The sequence below is a fragment of the Eleutherodactylus coqui genome, chromosome 4, assembly GCF_035609145.1.
Source record: "Eleutherodactylus coqui strain aEleCoq1 chromosome 4, aEleCoq1.hap1, whole genome shotgun sequence".
Lineage (NCBI taxonomy): Eukaryota > Metazoa > Chordata > Amphibia > Anura > Eleutherodactylidae > Eleutherodactylus > Eleutherodactylus coqui.
The window spans coordinates 279,651,948-279,665,813 of NC_089840.1; the positions used below are offsets into that span (position 1 = coordinate 279,651,948).

The 13,866-nt window shown below is 49.2% G+C and overlaps 1 pseudogene; it reads left to right on the plus strand.

Moving 5' to 3' along the window:
* LOC136624527 (zinc finger protein 502-like) overlaps window positions 1-13,866 on the plus strand; it is a 71,647-nt pseudogene that overhangs the window by 8,531 nt on the left and 49,250 nt on the right.

Here is a 13,866-nt window from a genome sequence, read left to right on the forward strand (position 1 = left end):
ATCAGAGATCACAGCTGTTGTTGGCTGATTACTGCTGGTCAAAGACCTCTGCTAACCACTGTGTATGGATCAGGATCGCTTCCTGAGCCCACTGGATAGGCAGTGGACGGCTATATATGTTCTAACTCCACAGGGTATGTGCAGTTGAGATGTATATATCTTATGTGTGTAACAAAAGGGGTTAAAATAAAGCTGCTATTTGGAGGACTCAGCACTAGAGATGAGCAAACGTACTCGTCCAAGCGTGATACTCGTTCGAGTATTAGCGTATTCGAGATGCTCGTTACTAGAGGCGAGCACCATGCGATGTTCGAGTTACTTTCATCTCTGAGACGTTAGTGCGCTTTTCTGGCCAATAGAAAGGCAGGGAAGGCATTACAACTTCCCCCTGCGACGTTCAAGCCCTATACCACCCCCCTGCAGTGAGTGGCTGGCGAGATCAGGTGTCACCCGAGTATATAAATCGGCCCCTCCCGCGGCTCGCCACAGATGCATTCTGACATAGTTCAGGGAAAGTGCTGTCTTGCTGGAGCTGCTATAGGGAGAGCGTTAGGAGTGATTGTAGGCTTCAAGAACCCCAACAGTCCTTCTTAGGGCCACATCTGACCGTGTGCAGTACTGTTGAGGCTGCTTTTTGCAGTGTTGCACTTTTTTTTTTTTTTTTCGTATATCGGCCGTGCAGAGCATTGCGTCCTCAGTCTGCAGTAATTTTACATAGTCCAGGGGCAGTAGTGGTGAGGCAGGGACAGTGAAAGAGATATACTGTGTATATAGGCAGTGGGCTTTTCCAAAACAATTTTGGAAAAAACATTCTATTTGGGCTGCCTGTGACCGTCCTGAGTGTACTGCGTGTCTGCTGGGGGTAGTAGTCCTAATTAATACGCAGCCAGGTAAGTGTTACAGCAGGCTTGCGCAAAATTCTTTCCTGGCTCTGCGTTGCCCGTCACATCACCGCTGTCATCCTGTCCAGAGGGAAACAGTCTGCAGTAATTTTACATAGTCCAGGGCCAGTAGTGGTGAGGTAGGGACAGTGAAAGAGATATACTGTCTATATAGGCAGTGGGCTTTTCCACAAAAATTTGGGAAAAAGCATTCTATTTGGGCTGCCTGTGACCGTCCTCAGTGTACTGCATCTCTGCTGGGGGTAGTAGTCCTAATTAATACGCAGCCAGCTAAGTGTTACACCAGGCTTGCGCAAAATTCTTTCCTGGCTCTGCTGTGCGTTCCGTAAGCGAAGTCAGCCTCCAACCACAGGCCAATAAGCGGCACATTTAATTACAGCGTTCTGTTTCTGCACTACTGGTAATACACCAAAAAAGAAAGATGTGGGCTCACCTCACCAGCAGTAACTTTCAATGTTGCAGGAAGATCTGGGATCCAACAGGAGCTCCATCTTCAAGTAGCCGACGGCAAACGGCCAGATTCCATATGAGCAGAAAATAGAGATGGAGGGGAGCTGCTACCGTTAAAAATTTCCTTCTTTATTGAATAAAATAAAGCATACAGCTCACAAGTGCACGCTGAACGCGTTTCGGCAAAAGCCTTTGTCAACAGCTATGAGGTATGGAGTACATAAGACATTTATAGACCAAATACAAATTAAAATCAAAGGAGAGATACCTGTGTATGTTAGCTTGTCAGGGGGGGAAATGGTTGAGGGATGGTATAGAGGGTGTGTTCAAGAGCTAATTACATCACATGTTACAACCAGCATACAGAGATTTGTGGCAAGAGGATTCAAAACAGACAGATAGAGAAACAAGTATGCATATGGATATCTGAAAAACAATTCTTAAATACATTTACATAGCGATAAATAGGTAAAGAATATGAAAAAGAAAAAAAAAATTTTTATAAAAAAAAAATTTGAAAAAATAAATATTTTTCTTTTCTTTTCCTCTCCCATTCTTCTCTCTTTTTCCAGATATATAGTTGCACAAGCTATTTCCGCATAATAGTAAAGCAATTACAAAGTATATAAATTTACCAGAGTAGAAGTCAGGAGAGGGAAAAAACACTGACTTCTACTCTGGTAAATTTATATACTTTGTATTTAATTTGTATTTGGTCTATAAATGTCTTATGTACTCCATACCTCATAGCTGTTGACCAAGGCTTTTGCCGAAACGCGTTCAGCGTGCACTTGTGAGCTGTATGCTTTATTTTATTCAATAAAGAAGGAAATTTTTAACGGTAGCAGCTCCCCTCCATCTCTATTTTCTGCTCATACTGGTAATACACCATGCTGAGGGGTAGGGGTAGGCCTAGAGGATGTGGATGTGGACGTGGACGCGGGCGAGGACGCGGAGGCCCAAGTCAGGGTGTGGGCACAGGCCGAGCTCCTGATCCAGGTGTATCGCAGCCGACTGCTGCGGGATGAGGAGAGAGGCACGTTTCTGGCGTCCCCACATTCATCTCACAATTAATGGGTCCACGCGGTAAACCTTTATTAGAAAATGAGCAGTATGAGCAGGTCCTGTCGTGGATGGCAGAAAGTGCATCCAGCAATCTACCGACCACCCAGAGTTCTGCGCCGTCCACTGCTGCAACTCTGAATCCTCTGGCTGCTGCTCCTCCTTCCTCCCAGCCTCCTCACTCCATTACAATGACACATTCTGAGGAGTAGGCAGACTCCCAGGAACTGTTCTCGGGCCCCTGCCCAGAATGGGCAGCAATGGTTCCGAATCCTCTTCCACTGGAGGAGTTTGTCGTGACTGATGCCCAACCTTTGGAAAGTTCCCGGGGTCCGGGGGATGAGGCTGGGGACTTCCGGCAACTGTCTCAAGAGCTTTCAGTGGGTGAGGAGGACGATGACGATGAAACACAGTTGTCTATCATTCAGGTAGTAGTAATTGGAGTAAGTCCAAGGGAGGAGCGCACAGAGGATTCGGAGGAAGAGCAGCAGGACGATGAGGTGACTGACCCCAGCTCGTTTGCTACGCCTACTGAGGACAGGTCTTCAGAGGGGGAGGCAAGGGCAGCAGCAGGGCAGGTTGGAAGAGGCAGTGCGGTGGCCAGGGGTAGAGGCAGGGCCAGACCGAATAATCCACCAACTGTTTCCCAAAGTGCCCCCTCGCGCCATGCCACCCTGCAAAGGCCGAGGTGCTCAAAGGTCTGGCAGTTTTTCACTGAGAGTGCAGATGACCGACGAACAGTGGTGTGCAACCTTTGTCGTGCCAAGATCAGCCGGGGAGCCACCACCACCAGCCTCACCACCACCAGCATGCGCAGACATATGATGGCCAAGCACCCCACAAGGTGGGACGAAGGCCGTTCGCCGCCTCCGGTTTGCACCGCTGCCTCTCCCCCTGTGCCCCAACCTGCCACTGAGATCCAACCCCTCTCTCAGGACACAGGCACTACCGTCTCCTGGCCTGCACCCACACTCTCACCTCCGCTGTCCTCGGCCCCATCCAGCAATGTCTCTCAGCGCACCGTCCAGCCGTCGCTAGCGCAAGTGTTGGAGCACAAGCGCAAGTACGCCGCCACGCACCCGCACGCTCAAGCGTTAAACGTGCACATAGCCAAATTTATCAGCCTGGAGATGCTGCTGTATAGGGTTGTGGAAACGGAGGCTTTCAAAGGTATGATGGCGGCCACTACTTTTCCCGATGTGCCGTCCCAGCCCTGCACGACCACATCTCCCGCAACATTGTACGCGCCCTCACCAACGCGGTTACTGCCAAGGTCCACTTAACAACGGACACATGGACAAGCACAGGCGGGCAGGGCCACTATATCTCCCTGACGGCACATTGGGTGAATTTAGTGGAGGCTGGGACAGAGTCAGAGCCTGGGACCGCTCACGTCCTACCCACCCCCAGAATTGCGGACCCCAGCTCGGTGCTGGTATCTGCGGCGGTGTATGCTTTCTCCACTAAACCACCCTCCTCCACCTACGCAACCCCTGTCTCGCAATCAAGATGTGTCAGCAGCAGCACGTCACCAGCAGTCGGTGTCGCGCGGCGTGGCAGCACAGCAGTGGGCAAGCGTCAGCAGGCCGTGCTGAAACTACTCAGCTTAGGAGATAAGAGGCCCACGGCCCACAAACTGCTGCAGGGTCTGACAGAGCAGATCGACCGCTGGCTTGCACCGCTGAGCCTCCAACCGGGCATGGTCGTGTGTGACAACGGACGTAACCTGGTGGCGGCTCTGCAGCTCGGCAGCCTCACGCACGTGCCATGCCTGGCCCACGTCTTTAATTTGGTGGTTCAGCGCTTTCTGAAAAGCTACCCACGCTTGTCAGACCTGCTCGGAAAGGTGCGCCGGCTCTGCGCACATTTCCGCAAGTCCCACACGGACGCTGCCACCCTGCGCACCCTGCAACATCGGTTTAATCTGCCAGTGCACCGACTGCTGTGCGACGTGCCCACACGGTGGAACTCTACGCTCCACATGGTGGCCAGGCTCTATGAGCAGCGTAGAGCTATAGTGGAATACCAACTCCAACATGGGCGGCGCAGTGGGAGTCGGCTTCCTCAATTCTTTACAGAAGAGTGGGCCTGGTTGGCAGACATCTGCCAGGTTCTTGGAAACTTTGAGGAATCTACCCAGATGGTGAGCAGGGATGCTGCAATCAGTAGCGTCACCATTCCTCTGCTATGCCTCTTGAGAAGTTTCCTGCAAAGCATAAAGGCAGACGCTTTGCGCTCGGAAACGGAGGCGGGGGAAGACAGTATGTCGCTGGATAGTCAGATCACCCTCCTGTCTATATCTCAGCGCGTTGAGGAGGAGGAGGTGGAGGAGCATGAGGAGGAGGGGGAAGAGACAGCTTGGCCCACTGCTGAGGGTACCCATGCTGCTTGCCTGTCATCCTTTCAGCGTGTATGGCCTGAGGAGGAGGAGGAGGAGGAGCAGTAGGAGGAGGATCCTGAAAGTGATCTTCCTAGTGAGGACAGCCATGTGTTGCGTACAGGTACCCTGGCACACATGGCTGACTTCATGTTAGGATGCCTTTCTCGTGACCCTCGCATTACACGCATTCTGGCCACTACGGATTACTGGGTGTACACACAGCTCGACCCACGGTACAAGGAGAACCTTTGCACTCTCATACCCGAAGAGGAAAGGGGTTCGAGAGTGATGCTATACCACAGGACCCTGGCGGACAAGCTGATGGTAAAATTCCCATCCGACAGCGCTAGTGGCAGAAGACGCAGTTCCGAGGGCCAGGTAGCAGGGGAGGCGCGGAGATCAGGCAGCATGTACAGTACAGGCAGGGGAACACTCTCCAAGGCCTTTGACAGCTTTCTGGCTCCCCAGCAAGACTGTGTCACCGCTCCCCAGTCAAGGCTGAGTCGGCGGGAGCACTGTAAAAGGATGGTGAGGGAGTACGTAGCCGATCGCACGACCGTCCTCCGTGACGCCTCTGCCCCCTACAACTACTGGGTGTCGAAGCTGGACACGTGGCCTGAACTCGCGCTGTATGCCCTGGAGGTGCTTGCTTGTCCTGCGGCTTGCGTCTTGTCAGAGAGGGTGTTTAGTGCGGCTGGGGGAATCATCACGGATAAGCGTACCCGCCTGTCAACCGACAGTGCCGACAGGCTTACACTCATCAAGATGAACAAAGCCTGGATTTCCCCAGACTTCTCTTCTCCACCAGCGGACAGCAGCGATACCTAAGCAATACGTAGGCTGCACCCACGGATGGAAGCATCGTTCTCTATCACCATCAAAAACGGGGACCTTTTAGCTTCATCAATCTGTGTATTCTATTCATCCTCCTCCTCCTGCTCCTCCTCCTGAAACCTGATGTAATCACGCCGAACGGGCAATTTTTCTTAGGCCCACAAGGCTCAGTCATATAATTTTTGTAAACAATTTTTATACGTTTCAATGCTCATTAAAGCGTTAAAACTTGCACCTGAACCAATTTTTATTTTAACTGGGCTGCCTCTAGTCCTAGTTACAAATTAAGCCACATTAACCAAAGCGATTAATGGGTTTCACCTGCCCTCTTGGTTGGGCATGGGCAATTTTTCTGAGGTACATTAGTACTGTTGGTACACCAATTTTTTTGGGCCCTCGCCTACAGTGTAATCCAATTAATTTTTTGCCCACCTGCATTACAGCTGACGTTACATCAGCTGTGATGGGCAATGCAATGGGATATATTTATGTACCGCCGGTGGCTTCCTGGCACCCACCCATGCTGTCGGTCCACACAGAGTTGTAACTGCATGTGTCCACTTCTAAAGAACCCCAGTCTGACTGGGGCATACAGTGTAGGCCGAAGCCCACCTGCATTAAACATGACATTACCTCAGCTGTGCTGGGCACTGCAGTGGGATATATTTATGTACCGCCGGTGGCTTCCTGGCACCTACCCATGCTGTGGGTCCACAGGGACTTCACAATAGGGAGTTGTACCTGCCTGTGTCTATGAATTAAAAACCCCGGTCAGGTTGGGGCATGCAGTGTGGGCCGAAGCCCACCTGCATTTAATCTGAAGTTAGCTCTGCTGTCCAGGGCACTGCAATGGGATACATTTATGTACAGCCGGTGGGTTCCAGGGAGCCACCCATGCTGTGGGTGCACACGGAATTCCCATTGCAGAGTTGTACCTGCCTGTGACTAGTACATAAAAAACCGCGGTCTGACTGCGGCATGCAGACACCTTGACAGAATGAATAGTATGTGGCACATAGGTTCCCCGTTGCTATGCCCACGTGTGCAGCTCCAGATGGAGGTGGCACTGGATTGGATTTCTCATTGCTTCTGTACAGCATTGTGGGCTATCGCCCCGCCCCTTTTTAAGAGGGTCGCTGCCTAGCCGTGCCAACCCTCTGCAGTGTGTGCCTGCAGTTTCTCCTCATGGCAGATGCATTTATAAATAGACATGAGGGTGGTGTGGCATGACGGCAGCTGAAGGCTGCGCAGGGACACTTTGGTGTGTGCTGTGGACACTGGGTCGTGCGGGGGGGGGGGGGTTGGGCAGCATGTAACCCAGGAGAAGTGGCAGCGGAGTGTCATGCAGGCAGTGATTGTGCTTTTTTGGAGGTAGTGTGGTGCTTAGCTGAGGTATGCATTGCTAATGAGGGCTTTTCAGAAGTAAAAATTGTTGGGGGGGGGGGCCCACTCTTGCCGCTATTGTGGCTTAATAGTGGGACCTGTGAACTTGAGATGCAGCCCAACATGTAGCCCCTCGCCTGCCCTATCCGTTGCTGTGTCGTTCCCATCACTTTCTTAAATTGCCCAGATTTTCACAAATGGAAACCTTAGCGAGCATCGGCGATATACAAAAATGCTCGGGTCGCCCATTGACTTCAATGGGGTTCGTTACTCGAAACGAACCCTCAAGCATCGCAAAATTTTCATCCCGCTCATCTCTACTCAGCACGTAAATACTGAGCTTCAATGGAGAGATGAAAAATTTTAAAAAGTAAGTTTATTCGCTAAAAATCATTGGTCTTTTAGGATGTTTGTCAGTAGATTAGGTGCTCCTTGAATTATTGTGGCTCCTGTGAATGGGAAAACCCTTTTTAATGTTTGAATTTTGATACATGCCTTACAATTTGTATGAACAGTTTTTTCTTATACAAATGTCATAAACTAGCTATCAGTAGAATTTAAATGTTATATTGAAAAATATTAAAATCCATTTTGTTCTTGGCAGATGACGACACCAGGAGCTCAGAGGGACATTTAATATCAACAGATTATAAAATGGAAAATCATGATATCATACAAGATACATATGAAGAGCCTGCCATTGTGCCAATTATACCCTTCGCACTTGACAGCAAAGATCTATTGACGGATCCTTCTAAACAGGTTCCATCTGCGGATTCATTGCAGAATGTTAAACAAAATAATACTTACAGAAAAGATGTTGAACGTCACAGAATTCATACAAGGGAGAGGTCATATTCATGTTCAGAATGTGGGAAATGTTTTTACCATAAATCAGATCTTGTTAAACATCAGATAATTCACACAGGGGTGAAACAATATTCATGTTCAGAATGTGGGAAATCTTTTAGAGATAAATCATATCTTGTGGAACATCAGAGAATTCACACAGGTGAGAAGCCATATTTGTGTTCAGAATGTGGGAAATGCTTTAACCACAAATCATATTTTATGAAGCATAAGAGAATTCACACAGGGGAAAAGCAATATTCATGTTCAGAATGTGGGAAATGGTTTAAAGATAAATCAAGTCTTGTGGAACATCAGAGAATTCACACAGGCGGGAAGCCATATTCTTGTTCAGAATGTGGGAAATCCTTTAACCAAAAAACAAGTCTTGTGAATCATAAGAGAATTCACACAGGCGAGAAGCCATATTCTTGTTCAGAATGTGGGAAATCCTTTAAAGGGGTTGTCCCGCGCCGAAACGGGTTTTTTTTTTTTTCAACCCCCCCCCCGTTCGGCGCGAGACAACCCCGATGCAGGGAGGTAAAGAAAGCTCACCGGAGCGCTTACCTTAATCCCCGCGCTCCGGTGACTTCTCTACTCACCGCTGAAGATGGCCTCTTCCTCCGTGGACCGCAGCTCTTCTGTGCGGTCCACTGCCGATTCCAGCCTCCTGATTGGCTGGAATCGGCACGTGACGGGGCGGAGCTACACGGAGCTACACGGAGCCCCATAGAAGACTGCAGAAGACCCGGACTGCGCAAGCGCGGCTAATTTGGCCATCGGAGGCCAAAAATTAGTCGGCTCCATGGAGACGAGGACGCCAGCAACGGAGCAGGTAAGTATAAAACTTTTTATAACTTCTGTATGGCTCATAATTAATGCACAATGTACATTACAAAGTGCATTATTATGGCCATACAGAAGTGTATAGACCCACTTGCTTTCATGGGACATCTCCTTTAACCAAAAATCAAGTCTTGTGATACATCAGAGAATTCACACGGGTGAAAAGCCATATTTGTGTTCAGAATGTGGGAAATGTTTTAACCGAAAATCATATCTTATGAAGCATAAGAGAATTCACACAGGGGAAAAGCAATATTCAGAATGTGGGGAAATGTTTTAACCATAAATCAAATCTTATGAAGCATAAGAGAACTCACACAGGGGAAAATCAATATTCATGTTCAGAATGTGGGAAATGGTTTAAAGATAAATCAAGTCTTGTGGAACATCAGAGAATTCACACAGGCGAGAAGCCATATTCTTGTTCAGAATGTGGGAAATCCTTTAACCAAAAAACAAGTCTTGTGAATCATAAGAGAATTCACACAGGGGAGAAACCATATTTATGTTCAGAATGTGGGAAATGGTTTAACCAAAAATCAAGTCTTGTGCTACATCAGAGAATTCACACAGGTGAAAAGCCATATTTGTGTTCAGAATGTGGGAAATGCTTTAACCACAAATCATATCTTATGAAGCATAAGAGAATTCACACAGGGGAAAAGCAATATTCATGTTCAGAATGTGGGAAAGGTTTTATCCAAACATCAAGTCTTGTGGCACATCAGAGAATTCACACAGAAGAGAATTCATATTTATGTTCTGAATGTGGAAAATATTTTAAGTGCAAAGAAAATCTCGTTAAACATCAAAGAAATCACACAGGGGAGAAACTATAAAGCTGGGTTTTACACAGGGTGGATTTGCCGTGGAATTTCCCAGGCAAAGTCGGCACTATGGTGCTGATCTCTGGGATGCAGCATGTCAATTTGAAGCTGGGGCTTATCCTGCGAAATCTCACAGTTTTTCGCGGCGGCAAAACCGAAAGATTTCCACGGTAAAACCGACCTGTGGGAACCCAGCATTATTGTCCTGAATGTGGGAAATATTTACACCTAAATCAGATCTTCTTAGACATCAGAGAAGTCACACAGGGGAGAAACCTTTTTGATTTTCTGAATTTTGGGAATATTTTACTTGGAAATCAAATCTTGTTAACTATGAAAAAACACAACGTACGGAAAAACTGTTTTAATGGTTTGAATTTGAAAATAACTAAGCTGCCATTTTCTTTATTTATTGATAGCAGAAAAAAAAGTTCAACATTAAAAGTCAGTGATCTTTTGACACTTTCAGCAAAAGGTTAAATTGTTCATGAGGATTCATGCATAAATGGGAAGTTTGAGAAACCTATAGCACAGATAACACTGACCTGGGGATTTCCCAACACACTTTCAAGGACCATAAAACCTTCACATCTTTATCAGTGACTATTTTAAGATGTTTGTATTTCTGTTGTATTATTTTAAGTGCTCATTAAAAATAGATAATATATTAAATAAGTAATAGGATGTATAATATAATTTCATGATATAATTTTATAATAATAAACCATAAAATGTCTTATAAAATCTTGATTGATTAGTAGAGATGAGCGAGCACCAAAATGCTCGGGTGCTCGTTACTCGAGACGAATTTTTCGCGATGCTCGAGGGTTCGTTTCGAGTAACGAACCCCATTGAAGTCAATGGGCGACCCGAGCATTTTTGTATATCGCCGATGCTCGCTAAGGTTTTCATTTGTGAAAATCGGGGCAATTCAAGAAAGTGATGGGAACGACACAGCAACGGATAGGGCAGGCGAGGGGCTACATGTTGGGCTGCATCTCAAGTTCCCAGGTCCCACTATTAAGCCACAATAGCGGAAAGAGTGGGCCCCCCCCCCTCCCAACAATTTTTACTTCTGAAAAGCCCTCATTAGCAAAGCATACCGCACCACACTACCTCCAACAAAGCACAATCACTGCCTGCATGACACTCCGCTGCCACTTCTCCTGGGTTACATGCTGCCAATTCCCCCCCCCCCCCACGACCCAGTGTCCACAGCGCACACCAAACTGTCCCTGCCCAGCCTTCAGCTGCCCTCATGCCACGCCACCCTCATGTCCATTTATAAGGGCGTCTGCCACAGGAAAAGCAGGCACACACTGCAGAGGGTTGGCACGGCTAGGCAGCGACCCTCTTTAAAAGGGGCGGGACGATAGCCCACAATGCTGTACAGAAGCAATGAGAAATCCAATCCTGTGCCACCTCCATCTGGAGCTGCACACGTGGGCATAGCAATAGGGAACCTATGTGCCACACACTATTCATTCTGTCAAGGTGTCTGCACGCCCCACTCAGACCGCGGTTTTTTATAAATAGTCACAGGCAGGTACAACTCCGCAATGTGAATTCCGTGTGCACCCACAGCATGGGTGGCTCCCTGGAACCCACCAGCTGTACAAAAATGTATCCCATTGCAGTGCCCATCACAGTTGAGGTAGTAATGTCGTGCTTAATGCAGGTGGGCTTCGGCCCACACTGCATGCCCCAGTCAGACTGGGGTTCTTTAGAAGTGGAAACAGATGCATTTACAACTCCCTGTGGACCGACAGCATGGGTGGGTGCCAGGAAGCCACCGGCGGTACATAGAAATATCCCATTGCATTGCCCAACACAGCTGAGGTAGTAATGTCGTGCTTAATGCAGGTGGGCTTCGGCCCACACTGCATGCCCCAGTCAGACTGGGGTTCTTTAGAAGTGGAAACAGATGCATTTACAACTCCCTGTGGACCCACAGCATGGGTGGCTGCCAGGAAGCCACCGGCGGTACATAAATATATCCCATTGCAGTGCCCAGCGCAGCTGATGTAACGTCAGCTGTAATGCAGGTGGACTAAAAATTCATTTGATTACACTGTAGGCGAGGGCCCACAAAAATTGCTGTATCAACTGTACTAATGTACATCAGAAAAATTGGCCATGCCCAACCAAGATGGCAGGTGAAACCCATTAATCGCTTTGGTTAATGTGGCTTAATTGGTAACTAGGCCTGGAGGCAGCCCAGTTAAAATAAAAATTGTTGGAGGTGAAAGTTTCAACGCTTTAATGAGCATTGAAACGTATAAAAATTGTTTAGAAAAATTATATGACTGAGCCTTGTGGGCCTAAGAAAAATTGCCCGTTCGGCGTGATTATGTGAGGTTTCAGGAGGAGGAGCAGGAATATTATACACAGATTGATGAAGCGAAAAGGTCCCCGTTTTTGATGGGGATACAGAACGATGCTTCCATCCGCGGGTGCAGCCTACGTATTGCTTAGGTATCGCTGCTGTCCGCTGGTGGAGAAGAGAAGTCTGGGGAAATCCAGGCTTTGTTCATCTTGATGAGTGTTAGCCTGTCGGCACTGTCGGTTGACAGGCGGGTACGCTTATCTGTGATGATTCCCCCAGCCGCACTAAACACCCTCTCTGACAAGACGCTAGCCGCAGGACAAGCAAGCACCTCCAGGGCATACAGCGCGAGTTCAGGCCACGTGTCCAGCTTCGACACCCAGTAGTTGTAGGGGGCAGAGGTGTCACAGAGAACAGTCGTGCGATCGGCTACGTACTCCCTCACCATCCTTTTACAGTGCTCCCGCCGACTCAGCCGTGACTGGGGAGCGGTGACACAGTCTTGCTGGGCAGCCATAAAGCTGTCAAGGGCCTTAAAGAGTGTTGGCCTGCCTGTGCTGTACATCCTGCCTGATCTCTGCGCCTCCCCTGCTACCTGGCCCTCGGAACTGCGCCTTCGGCCACTACCGCTGTCGTATGGGAATTTTACCATCAGTTTGTCCGCCAGGGTCCTGTGGTATAGCAACACTCTCGAACCCCTTTCCTCTTTGGGTATGAGAGTGGAAAGGTTCTCCTTATACCGTGGGTCGAGCAGTGTGTACACCCAGTAATCCGTAGTGGCTAGAATGCGTGTAACACGAGGGTCACGAGAAAGGCATCCTAACATGAAGTCAGCCATGTGTGCCAGGGTACCTGTACGCAACACATGGCTGTCCTCACTAGGAAGATCACTTTCAGGATCCTCCTCCTCCTCCTCCTCAGGCCATACACGCTGAAAGGATGACAGCCCAGCAGCATGTCTACCCTCACCAGTGGGCCAAGCTGTGTCTTCTCCCTCCTCCTCATCTTCCTCCTCCTCCTCCTCCTCCTCACTGCGCTGAGATATAGACAGGAGGGTGCTTTGACTATCCAGCGACATACTGTCTTCCCCCGGCTCTGTTTCCGAGTGCAAAGCGTCTTCCTTTATGCTTTGCAGGGAACTTCTCAAGAGGCATAGCAGAGGAATGGTGATGCTAATGATTGCAGCATCGCCACTCACCACCTGGGTAGACTCCTCAAAGTTTCCAAGGACCTGGCAGATGTCTGCCAACCAGGCGCACTCTTCTGAAAATAATTGAGGAGGCTGACTCCCACTGCGCCGCCCATGTTGGAGTTGGTATTCCACTATAGCTCTACGCTGCTCATAGAGCCTGGCCACCATGTGGAGCGTAGAGTTCCACCGTGTGGGCACGTCGCATAGCAGTCGGTGCACTGGCAGATTAAACTGATGTTGCAGGGTGCGCAGGGTGGCAGCGTCCGTGTGGGACTTGCGGAAATGTGCGCAGAGCCGGCGCACCTTTCCGAGCAGGTCTGACAATCGAGGGTAGCTTTTCAGAAAGCGCTGAACCACCAAATTAAAGACGTGGGCCAGGCATGGCACGTGCGTGAGGCTGCCGAGCTGCAGAGCCGCCACCAGGTTACGGCCGTTGTCACACACGACCATGCCCGGTTGGAGGCTCAGCGGCGCAAGCCAGCGGTCGGTCTGCTCTGTCAGACCCTGCAGCAGTTCGTGGGCCGTGTGCCTCTTATCTCCTAAGCTGAGTAGTTTCAGCACGGCCTGCTGACGCTTGCCCACCGCTGTGCTGCCACGCTGCGCGACACCGACTGCTGGTGACGTGCTGCTGCTGACACATCTTGATTGCGAGACAGAGGTTGCGGAGGAGGAGGAGGGTGGTTTAGTGGAGGAAGCATACACCGCCGCAGATACCAGCACCGAGCTGTGGCCCGCAATTCTGGGGGTGGGTAGGACGTGAGCGGTCCCAGGCTCTGACTCTGTCCCAGCCTCCACTAAATTCACCCAATGTGCCG